Below are 12,590 nucleotides of genomic sequence, written 5' to 3' on the forward strand. Positions count from 1 at the left end.
TATCCACCTCCCATCTCAACGGCAGCTTTTCCTACCAAAGCCCCACAGCAAACTGGGGCACAGTGAGTGTGGATGAAAAACAGACCCAAACAAACAAACAAACAAACAAATCAGAAACACAGTCCGAACGCGGAGCTGAGAAAGGAGAGGCCATCCATAGTTCAAACGCCCCCTGGGATGTGGCCCCACATGGGGGTATTATAATGCCCCAGCAACAGCCCAAGTGGTGACAAATGTCTCTGCTTTCGTGTTTATTATTTGAGAAGCGGATTGAGCCAGAGGCCTGGGTCACTGGTGCCCATTTTCAAAGGGCTCCCTCCCCCGCAATTAGGAAGAACATGGAGGATGTCCATTAAGAGCAGGTGTGAGCCTGCGGGATGTGGGCTAAGCTTTGGCCCGTGGAGTATTAATCACTCCCTGTCCCTTATTGAAGTGTCCGAGTGGGAATAGGGCTGGCTGGTTTACCCAACCGGCCAGCCCAGGGTGGACAGGTCATGATGGACGCCAAGTCGGAGGGTGGTAGAGTGCATTAAAATAAATACCTCCTGGAAATCAAAGGGGCTGGGGAGTTTATTGCCACCGCTTGCCCATACCAATATTTCACATTTGAGTGACAGGCACTCCGAGTGTTGGGTGTTTGAAGACAAAGTGCCGTTACTTCAAAGGAACCTGACAACGGGCTTTGGTCACCCACCATCTACAAACAACTTTCTTTTATCCTTTGACCTGGCAGTCCTGCATGTAGAGATCAGGGCTGGCTTCTGAGTGAGGGAGCTGACCTCGCCGTGTCCGTGTGTGCGCGTGTGTGTGCGCGCGTGCCTGTGCAGGAACGTGCCTGTGAATGCATGTGGCTGTGTCTTTGTTTTTGCGGGGGGTGTGTATGGCAGGAGGTCCTATCTCCCACAGCAGGACAACGATAGAATCATCTATTTTGGGTGACCTGAGGGGCTGCAAGTTTGGGGGAACTTGACGAAATGCAGCAAAGAAATTGAGAATGGTCTTTGGGGGGGACTTCGCAATTAAAAGATAGGGAAAACCTTTAGCCCTGAGCCTTATAAGTCAACTCGGATCAGAAACATCACTTCAAATAAGTAGGCATGAATACTTGTGTCTGGAGGCCGAAAGAAACTATCATAACCGGTTCTTTGTCTTCTTCAGTGTTGGTGACTCTTCCTGTCAACAGTGTATAAAGATGAGAGGAAGAGGATGTTTCTGAAAAATATTTTTTAAAAGGATGCTTAATTTCCCTTTTCTTTAAACTATTCTGATAGCTTGGTACTAATCACTGCAGTTGACAGATGGCTTGGCAGTGAAGTCATCTGCAAGCAGAAGGCCAGAGAACTTAGGAAGGATAAAGACCTAATTTATAAGACTTTAGAGTGATTAGTCTTTGAGACTCTCCTGAGAACTGAGTCTGTTTTTAAACCTGAATCCAGTGGTCCGTCCCTTCCATGTTTCCAGCAAGAGGGCCCGGGAAGCTGGAAGTCTCTCTTTAAATAACAAGTAGCGATGAATTCCTAGCAGCAGTGGTGACTGTCCATCGTCAGGGGTGTCACCGTTTCAGAGCACTGCCTTCCTCGTTCCTGGATCACCAGAGAGGCGTGGCATTAGGTGGTTTTAATCTCAGAAGCTCAAGGTTCCTCATCGAAGGGATTCATAAAAAGATGCTTTTCAAGATACTAAGTCTTTGAATATCCCAAAGAGAGCATACAGCGATTTGAGGGAAAACTTTATAATCCAAACTTTCTTTATGGGACGCCCCAGTCAGAGGTTGTCTGGGGAGGCAATGATTGTCATAGGATGAGAACATTCTCCAATAAACTGACTGCTTAGACATTTAGATTCCTTTTAAGTACCACTTTCTCTCTGTCTCTCTCTCTTCTTAGCGTAGCTCTCATTCCTGCCCTTCAGATTAATTTTCACGATATAATGTAAATTGATTGCCAAGTGAAACCACAAATCATGCTCAGGCCATAGAATTTCATGAAGTTGATGGAAGTGACCACTGCCTTGATTGAAACTCAGTGACAGAATCTGACTAGTTGACAAATGGACAGGAGAACTCTAAGGAGGCTAATTCCAAGAGAGCGAGGTACATGTTGGAGAGTTAGGAGAAGCCCCTTGGGAAAATTGAGTTCGCCATATAATATTGGGGAGGGGAGGTCCCTCTTGATCTTCCTGTGAGCGTAAATGTAGACTGAAGAACAGCTCATAGAACTGCTCTACGGTTTTGTCCCCATCAGCACTGGATTAACCTTCGTTGATTTCAACAATTAGCTCAGTTTGCCGTGAAGGTTTATTTTTATTTTATCTTTGTTGGTTTATCAGCTTCCTTTCATAGCTTTTGATTTCAAGATAAATTCTCAGAGTCCTTAATAGAGTTCCCACTATTTACTGTGTGATTTTGGTCCCCATGGTGAATGGATTCCTTTTAGGTGGACTTTCCCCAGTGGCCTTTCCCGACTGCCACTGGGGAAGCTTACTCACCTCGGTGAATAAGGGCCCTATTTGCCAGGCGGATGGGCCATCTCTGCCTTTGCGCCTGTGCCTAGCACAGTGTCAGGTTCTTAGCCAGCATTTATGGAATGAGCAACTGAACAAACAGAAAGGAGTTGCCCTGAACCTCAGCCCGGTTGAAAGGATGCGCAAAATCAACCTCCAGGGCTTCTTGGAGAAGAAGGAAGGGGCAGGCAGCTGGTAGACTTCATCTCTGGTTGTGTTTCGGAGCTTTGTCAGCAAGAGTGGAGGCCGGTGGGTGTGTGGTTTGGATGGCAGGGAGCGAAGCAGCAGAAAAGAAACCTCTTTACTTTCTTCATATAAGAAACTTTTTCATCTAAAATGAAACTTCCGTGTTCCCCTACCTTTGCTGGGCTCAGTTTTGTGGCACTACCATCTTCAACCTTAAGGATTATCTGTCTGTCTAATGCCACCTCAGATGTACCGATGGAAGCCTCGGAGAGGCACATACGGTGACTTTGAACCTGAGGATGCTCACTCTGATGTCTCTTAACCTGGGATCCTCTCTTACACAATGGTGGGACCAAACCTTGAGTGGGGGATTTGCCGAAGCCCGCACTTCAGTCGAAACAACCTGTGGGCAGCGCTATCTTCAAAAATCCTGTAACTCGGTTACAAGAGTGTGCTCGGTGTCTGTAGCTCTGAGCAGAAATTCTCATGCACAAGATGTTTGAGGACCACTGAGTAAAAGAAGGAAGGAAAAGAGGCAGTCTGTCTGTCCCAGCTGTTCCAAGATCAACAACAAACCCTCCCTCTAAGGAGGGGAATGAGGAACTTTGCAGTGTCCTTGCTTTGCTGCACGGTGCGGGCCGTTTGCATTTAGCATTAAGCCTCTCAAACGTCTCCGGGCGTCTTGAGGGACTGGCTTGTTGTGGTGGGATTAAGATATTGGAGTTGTGTCTTCTGGGCGGTGTGGGGAGCAGCATCTCAGAGTTCAGAGTGTCGGAATGTGCGGTGGGACGCTGGTGTTTCTCATCTGGTGCTGGCTTAGCGGCGCTTGGGGGCCGTTCTCTGGTTGGCGGCTGCTCCACACAGTGTGAACCAGCTGGTGCAGGTCAGCCAAAGACAGTCTCTTCTCTGTAAGGGGCAGTTCGCCACCAACCCTTGTCATGACAGTGGTTTCTTTATTGTTTACTTCCCAAGTTGGGGTCTCATCTAAGAAGAGAATTTGTGCAGTTGTGTGTGTGTGTGTGTGTGTGCAGGCATGCTTGCATGTGTGTGTGCGTGTGTGCATGTGTGTGCACACATGTGTGCACGTGCTCGCACTCGAAGGTTATTTTTCCATTAGAAAAGCAATCGAAAAACCCACACATCCATATAAAGTAGATGACACCACCTGAGCGAAAGCAGCTACTGATTTTCTTTTGTTGTGGTTACTCAGTTCCCAATGTGTTTCTCCTGATGAGGTCACTGCTCTGAAATGAATACTTTTCTTTTCAGAATGGGGGGCGCAGTGGAGATGAACACAACATCACTGAATTCTGTTTGCATTTCAAGTGGGACTTTCTGGTCTCTGGGAGCTTAAAACCCATGAGCATGCGATCCTATTACCGGTTTCCTCATCTCACCGTTACTGACCCTGGGCTGCAAAAAAGAATCTCATTAGGTTTGCCCTGTTTTCATGTTTATATGCACATCCCTTTCTCTCCAGTCAATGACATATCAGTTTTTATTTTTTTATTATTGAAATCCTTTGTGTTAAAAGGACCTGCTCCATTAATTGAGACCTGTTCTATTTACTCTGATGCTGGGATACATTAAAACATTCCATGGTATGAAGAGCGCGCTTATATATTTCCTTAGAAATGCATTTTGCAGAGCTGAATGGGGAAGATTGATGTGGCTGAGGTTAATTATTCGGGTTTCATCGGGCACATTGGCAGTTGTACACTTCTGCTGGTGCACAGACTAAAACTGGAACACTGAAGGGGAGCCGAGCATGGCCTCTGCCTGGATGACATGTCTGAGGCCATACGGATTGAGGGGGATGTTTTATTGAACCATAAGAACTATACCATGTTTATGGTTTTGCAATTTCCTGCAGCTGGCATAGCTTAAAACAGTAAACATGATGAAGTTCAGGGCTGTGTTTCACAGTGAGATTTTAGAAACTCTCCCAGCAAGCTAGTGATAAGGGACTCTTTATGTCCTTTGCAACTGGAGAAACAAAGATCCAGAGAGGCGTCAGCAACTTGCCTGGGGCCGCTGGCGTGATAAAGCTGGTGGTCGGCAGTGTTCTCTGCATTCACACAATTCCCCTGTCACCTCTAGAAATGTTGCGTCTGCATGTCACTTGTGTGAATGTTTGCTCATCTTATCCTTTAAACTCATTCACCAAAAACGCAAATACATTTATTTTAAAGAGAAACTATTTCTGCGCACGGATAATGGAAAGCCAACATCGCCTGGCGTTAAGAGAGTGCCACAGGGTAAAAACACTCTAACGTTCGATGGTAAATGGATTCCCGCTGCAGTCTGCTGTGGGCAGAAGGCCAGGAGCCCTTGGAAGGCCCCCCTCTGCTGGCAAGAGAGTGTGAAGTCTTGAGGGGCATTAGAGGTCCGTTAGCATCCAGTTGAGACTTTCTTCTTTCCCTTGATGAGAGGGATTCCAAGGGCACGGGCTCTTTCACTGTGTGATGCAGTTTTATTTAACTTTAAGCTGGGAATCTCCTCTCCCCGGGATTTTGGTGGCTGCCACACCATTTTCTTGACAAAAGGAAGGACCTCCCTCAGCTTGTGTTGTCCTAACCTAATGTTTCCTTAACTTTTATAAGGCCTTGCTTGACCTGTATAGATTTAAACTCTGCATTCACCAGAGTCAGCGGCAGAGGCCATGGGATGACCTGCACGGACCCTCCTTGAAGTGCGTACCCTCTCTGCCTCCTTACGGGTGGGCAGGGCCTGCCAGGGGCCTCCCAGGCAACTTCAGACTCTGTATATCTGATTCCCACACAGCACCCCAGAGGCTTCCGGGGTGCTGTCTGCTGAGGAAGGGGGTGGTGAGAAGGGCCTGGGAGCCCAGGCGCCATGAGAGGATGCAGGAGAGGCCGGGTACTCTTTGGGCCTTTGCAGACATTCGGGTGGGGCGTTGATCTGGCTTCTGAGGAAGACGGAGACCTGCTGAAGGATTTGGGTACAAGGAGGAGGGCAGCAGGGAGACTGTTCACGGAGGCGTTGAAAAGATCACTCTAGGCGCAGAGTGGAGCAGGACTGTGGCAGATGGCGTGGTCCCCAGGAGACTGATTGGAAGGCCCTGGAGACAGGCTGGGCACATTTGTGTTTAAAGAGATCTTGGGAAAATTGATGCTCCACCTAGAGGTATAAAATAGTGAATTATTAATTTTTAATTATGTGTATAAGCATGAGTGATACTTCCTTTAACGCATCAGAGTACAGTAGATAAGGCTAATGGTCGCTTTGACCACCTCTCCACCCCCTGCCATTCCCAGCACCCCCTCAGATAAAACGGCTGTTGGGAGTGCATCTGCCAGATGGTTATCTGTGCATGTGCGTGCGTGTGTGCCTAACAGCCACGTGCGTGTGTGCTTAACAGCCACATGTATGTCTCATTGTGCAATCGCTGCTTGTTTTACTCAACCACATTTCATAGTTTTCCACACTGTTAATAATAAATACACAGAGAGCTATCTCAACCTTGCAGATAGGGACAGAGCCTCTCTGTGTGGGAGGCTCTGAGTTATGGAGCTGTGCTAATCGGGGGGAGTCTGGCATTGCCAGCCTTTCACTGTTGCATCCTGCTCCCGGTACCGGCCGTTCAAACTCCTTGGCCTGAGCGGGGGGTTTCTATAGGGAGACCCAAGTAGAGGGATGGCTGGGTCTCTGGGTGCTGGGTTGCACGTTTCTGATCGATCTCTCCAGATTGCTTCTCTGTTTACATTCCCAGCTGTAGCATTTCAAAGTGCATCTTCTTTTCCTTGATCTTCTCCAACTTTTAAAAAAAGTTCCTCTGTTGGGTAAAAGATACTGCCTTCGGTGCCCGTGGACAGCGTGGCCTTCCCACCCCACGCGGCAGCTCACTTGGGACCCTTGCCCAGATGGACCATGCGGAAGGCTGGCCTTACCCAGTAGGGAAAAAACTTGGAGGAATCACAAGACTCTTTTTGTTTTTGTTTTCTTTTCTTTTCTTTTAAATCGCAGGGAAGTGAGTCTCTCTTGACCAGACTTTAAGTCCACCAGTACAGTTTGATGTTCTTTCCCAATATTAATGGATTTGTTCCTCAGTCAAGGCACGATGTCTTAGTCTGCTTTGAGAGAGCTCTGTCACTGTGCAGGACACAGAGCCACGCAGGCCTTCTCTGTGCCTAGCCAATTCATTAGACCCGGTGAGCAGTTTGCTGGAGAGATTAATTGATTTTCAGGCTGCTGAGCCCTGAGTGTCGCTCAGCTCCCTCCCAGAGAGCTCAGGCCGCCCGGGAGCTCCGGAGAGCAAACAGTAATATGTGAGGGCTTTAGAGAGAGGCTGAGCAGCGTCTTTGCTCTGCATTATGAACAGAAAGCAGAGAGATGGATTTCTCAGTCCTTTCTGGTTTAGTGTGGGATTTGGGGCCACAGCCCAGACTCCCAGGATAAAATGAGAAGGCTCACAGAACTGCGTCTGCCAATATGATAGCAATGTTTCTCTCTGCAAGCTTTTATTATCCCCAAACAGACACCCTGGTTGTCTTATTCGGAAATGTTGCCCCTGGAGGCAGAGCTCTGCGCTCTGCATGCGGTGGTAGGAAGGACTCTGGGTGCAGGGAAGAGGGACTCCTTTGAAACGGGCCTGAGCAAAACCCTTCATTGCCTCGTGCAAGACGATGGCGTAGGTTTGGCCAGGTTCAGAGGTATGGGTGATGCCATCAGGATGATGCTTCTCTCCATCGCTTGGCCCCTCTGTCCTCTTGGTTGTCAGCTGTAGCTCCCCTGGGACCTCCCAGCCTGTTCACACTCTGCCCAGCTCCTCGCCCGAGTTCCCAGACTGAATTTTGCTGGCCCGAATGGGGCCATGTGTCTCTCCTGAGTTAGTCACTAGGGATTTGAGTGGCCAGGTCTGGATCGAGTACCTGACCTCTTATGGAGGGACTGGCAGGGGCCTCCTTTGCCACGGCAGTTAAGGGTCACGGAGAGCCGGTCTCCCCAAAGAAGAAGGGACAAGGCAGGTAAAGAGCACGGATGTCCAGATTACCTCTTACTCCTGGGCTAATGGAGTTCAGCACACGCTTGTGAGGAGTCGAGTCCCCTTTTGCCCCTTGAGAACACCGAGGGGGAAGATGACGTGGGCCCTCTTCTCAAGGAGCTTAGGGACTGTTTGGTGGACGGGGACGCTTTTGTGGCACAGACTAGAGTCACACAGCCTGAGGTTCACATGCAATTACTGGGGCCTGCTCTGTGCCAGGCAGTGTGTGGGAGCAGGAAGAGAGGCAGAGAAGAACATGACGCGGCCCTTGTCCTTAGGGAGAGCCCAGTCTGGCAGAGGGAGCCGGCACAGACTGGTAAACAAGTCATTACAGATGCAGTGCGGTAAGCTCGCTGATATGATTAAGCTGCCAAATGAGGGACTCTGACAAGGCCGGCTGGAGTGAGAAGGGAGAGTAGGCTAGCATAAACAGGAACATAATGGGGGGGGGGCCGCCACGCTTCTGACACCCACCCCGAAGGCCCCTCCACCTGGGCCCCCACCGTAGAGTGGAGTGATGGCAGCACGCGGCCGGCCCAAAGGCAGGCATTCTCTGTCATCCGTCTTTTCCTCCTTGGATCATAAAGAAATTTTGCCATATACACTAAACTGCTGGAAATGGAGGCGCACAGCACTTAACTACTATTTACTTATTTATCTAAAATGCTAAGTGTTTCCCTTGGCAGTCACTAATAGATTCCTGTAGGAATGGAGCGATACATTCTGAATTCTGATTTCTGTGCCAACGGAAGGTGGGAACGTGCACTCATGGCTGGTTCAGTTGAGGAGGTGGGAGGGCAGGATGATACAGTCATTTAAGGAGAAGTTGAAATATGGGTATTTGAAAGATAGATGTATGTTTATATTGAGAGTTTGAGAGAGAGAAAGAAAGACATACCTTCAGTCCCACACCTGAAATGGAAACTGTTCTGCTTTTGAAGGACCTTCTGAAAACCATTCTCAACCTTGAGTTGGAAGAGCCCCTTCTTAGCAGATCCCACAAAAGAAGATCTGAGTCTTGTTCTAGAATTTTCTGTGTGAAATGCTGAAGCCAGTAGTCAGATAGAGTCAGAGGATGAGACAGGATGAGAAGTGATGATCTCTGGCATGATGTTCAGCAGACCTCCAGCTGGCGTACAGAATTATCAAGGATTCAGAGCTCACCTCATTGGGTCTTTCTCTTCCCACTTCCACATCATACCTGCTCTTCAGGAGGGGGGAGGTTTGGAAACAGGTGATCCTCTAGGATCAATTCTAACTAAGGTGTTAGTGGTAAGTTGAGGCAGAATGGTGGCACCAGTGGTGAGCCTAGAGGAGGAATGATCCTGTGATATATACAGTTACATTAAAATACATCAGTCATAATGAGAAGGTAATTCTCTTCTTAATTCCCCTCTAAGTCTCTTGATTACATCATGGAGAATGTCTTGTTTTGATGCTACTACTTAATGCCTGCTAACCAACTCTTTACTAATCTCCCTGTTAAACAGAGAGAGGTTAGGTTTCAAATCTAGCTAGAATTTGAGAACATAGTTCTGTTTTTATTACTTTGTATTTACAGGTATCTTTGTGTGCTGGACATCTCATCTTACCCAGCTGATTTGTACAAAAGACCTTAGAAAGCCAATAATCCCAGTACCCTCTTCTTAGCGTTTTTTAGGCCAGGACTGGTACAGGGAAGACATTTTGGTTTTGGATTCAGAAGAATTTGTTCAAATCCTGACTTTTCCTCTTACTGCATTCTTGGGCAAGGGCCATCCCTTCTCTTTGCTTCAGTTCCTCATCTGTAAAAACGGCGGTGTTAGATAGATCTCAGAGGTGTTCACCTGCACTGAATCATTTCATCTGACCCTTGAAAACCCCATGAAACTGGTCTGGGAATCTGCCCAGGGGGCTGTTGAGAGGCTCAAGCTATGTGTGTTGGTAAGTAGAAGGGTGTTTTGTCAACCATAGAGGACTCTGTCGGCGTTGTGGCTTTCATGGCTGACAGTGGGAGGCTATGTGCTAAATTTCCACCCCAGGTCTGGAGAAGACATCTACAAGTCCCATGAGTTCAGTGGCTGGTGAATTTCAGTGTTATTGGGGAGCTCTTTGGGGGCACTTTATGACATATGGTTGCATAGGTGCTCTCCCTGTCTCTCAGGCGAGACCCTTTGAAGGTAGAAAAGCAAGAAGGATCAGAATAACCTCTGTGACCCAGCCCCACCCCATCTCCCTAGCAACCCCCAGCTCTGCTTAGGGGCACTGCCTTCCTCTGAAGACGTGCATCCACCCTGGCCCTCCCCCCAACATTGGATGCCGGCAGGAGCACAGGAAATCCGCTCCGGCAACAAGCACTGCTCTCTGCCTGAGCATTTGGAGAGTTTCCTCCAAGTGTTTTTCCTCCTCTCATTTTCACTATGACCCCGTGGGGTCAGCAGGGGGGCGTTGTGGCCATCCTCCATCCCAATTAGGAGTCCTGCCTGAATTCAAACATTGAGCACAAGAAATGCAAGTTGAGCTCCAAGGTTTTTCCTTTGCTAAAACTCTAAAAATTTTGGCTTGTTTATTTCCTTAACTTCCAGAGACACGAAAAAGTAATTGTTGTACCCCTCCACGTAGACATGAGTGATCATTTTCAGTCATTGTCTGCTCTCCCTTTTCTGCTACAAGGCACCTGGCGTGCCAGGAATGGACAAAAACCATTTTCTAAGTACTCGCATTTGAAATTATTAAGTGTTCATTAAGCACCCCGGGTGCAAAGCACTCTCGGAGATGTTTGTTTCTCAATTTTCTATAATTTCCTTATTTTTTTCCCCCTAGCTAAAGGCAGATTGAAAAATGAACTCAGAGCATTTGAGTCTCTGAATCATAGTTAATGTGCGACGCCCCCTCCCTTAACTGCACTGTTTTCCTTCTGCCTCCTCTTGTCTCTTTTGATTTCTTATGAATCCTATAAAGTTCTCATTCTTTTTAACCCCCTACTCAGGGACTGGAACTTTTGCTTTACTCCTGACTACCTGCCAGGAAGAAACAAAAGTGCAAAAGTGCCGGCCAGCCCTTGCCCCAGAGTGTGGGTGAGAGCAGTGGAAAAATCAGGAAGGCAGCACGGACAGCCTTGGATGGGCAATCTGGGCTGCAGGGGCTCTCGGCAGTCTGAGCCCTGGTGCAGGATGAGCTCAGCTAATCTCCTGCCTCTGCTTCCCCCCAGCCCCCCCACTGATTGACATTAGGGGGCGGCGGGCACCACGTCTTTGCATGGACCCTTCTAGAAGGAACCAGAAAGCCCAAAGCCCCCCTCCTATCTGCCCTCTCGGGCTCTGTCATTCGGGTTCTTACATGAGCAGAGAGAAAGGCTGTGTTTTTTCTTTTTCTTTCTTTTTTTTTTTTTTTTTTTTTCCTTTGGCAACAACCTCGTATAACCTCCAAAGTTACCCATGAATTTACCAAAACTTTTTATGAAACTGTTTTAACCTCTGGTGGGGGTTAAAAAACAAGCTCTGCGAATTTATTACCCGGAAGAAGTGAAGCACGACTCTTTATTTGATGTGAAACCGTCTTCCAAACTTCAAGGGAGCCCCCTAGCGCCGGTCTGTGAGGACAGGCAGGCACAGCACACGTTTGCAGCCTGCTTCTGCCCGGGTGCCCGATCTCAGCCAGGCGTGGGTCTGGACGTGCATTGGACCTGGCTTTCCGCGGGGTGGGGGGGGTGGGCAGGGGCTGGGCATATGGGGGGGGTGCTCTGAATACCAGGGGGCCCCTCACCACAGATTTGTCTCCTGCTCCCGGGAATTTACGTGGCTGAACTAATGTGCCAGGCTGCAGCCAGAGAAAGGGAGAGGAGGGTTTTAGAGATAGGGAGCCCTGGCGCTTCTGGAAACAGGCTGGACCCCTGCTGGAGAAGGACTCCTGCCATTGTCAGAGCAGGAAGCCCCTGGCTCTTCTGTGTGATTCTGTTGGTTGCACTTAAATGGTGCCTGCGTGGGCAAGAACAAGCATGACCGCCAGAGAGAGGAGGCAGAAGCCCCAGCTGAGAGCAGGAGAGTCGGAGAGGGGAGGAAAGGGGGAGCAAGAGAAGATGCGGGAAGAGATGGGAAGGACTGCACTGGGCACTCAAGCACCTTTTTGGGGTTTGAGGACAGTCCTGAGGCATGTGATGTGGAATCCAGGATTCTGCCACGAACTCAAGCTCCCTGGCTTTGTGTATTGAGCAGGACTTCTGCAGCTCTCTGTGCCAAGTAGGAGACGTTTCTATCCTCCCCAACTAGGAGACACGCAGGCTTTCTTTCAGAGTTGGCCATGTTTTTTTAAAAAGCACATGCAAAAATGTTAAAGCAAACCTTTTAAAACAGAGATGCAGGAGAGGAGAGCGGCTGCAGCAGCCTGCCCAGCAGGGGCCACGGTGCCTCCCCTTGGTGCCTTAGTAACTGGGAGGCAACCTGGGGCCGGGGGCGGAGACAACCTGGTTTACATCTGGTGGTCCCTGCCGCCCCCTTGTCTGGTCTCTGGGGAGAGTCTTTGCTCCTCCCCTCCTTGGTTTACCATCCATAACATGAGGCTCATAATAGCAGTAACTACTTGCTTTTGAGTTACCATTTATATCATATATATATAATTTAAAATTTAATAATTATAATTTATAATTTAATCAGATATAATTTAAAATGGAGCTGTATGGTGAGCATGCCAGCTCATTGTTACTAATCTATCTTCATAGAGAAGCCAGAGACACAGAATTTTCCATTAAAGAAACTCTCCCAATTTTTACATGATGGTGATGAATTCACATCCAAACACACATGTACACACTAATCTGGACCCCACATGCACTCAGGTAGTTTGCGACCTTTACCTTAGAGGCTGCCAGGGGGAGCAGGGAGCGGGGAGGAAGGGAGGGTGTTGGCTGCCATCTAGCACC

General features: G+C 48.5%; 1 protein-coding gene and 1 long non-coding RNA gene across 6 annotated transcripts in view; one reads left to right on the forward strand and one right to left on the reverse strand.

Annotated features, from left to right (window-relative positions):
* Nucleotides 1-12,590, forward strand: part of ZNF831 (zinc finger protein 831) — a 95,455-nt gene that overhangs the window by 48,351 nt on the left and 34,514 nt on the right. The window lies entirely within an intron of this gene.
* On the reverse strand, nucleotides 4,859-9,753 carry LOC125109321 (uncharacterized). Its single transcript, XR_007130193.1, has 3 exons — nucleotides 9,430-9,753; nucleotides 8,592-9,018; nucleotides 4,859-5,829 (listed from the first exon to the last, which is right to left on the reverse strand). It is a non-coding gene; the product is annotated as an uncharacterized LOC125109321 (long non-coding RNA).

Source organism: Lutra lutra, chromosome 9 (genome assembly GCF_902655055.1).
Source record: "Lutra lutra chromosome 9, mLutLut1.2, whole genome shotgun sequence".
Classification (NCBI taxonomy): Eukaryota; Metazoa; Chordata; class Mammalia; order Carnivora; family Mustelidae; genus Lutra; species Lutra lutra.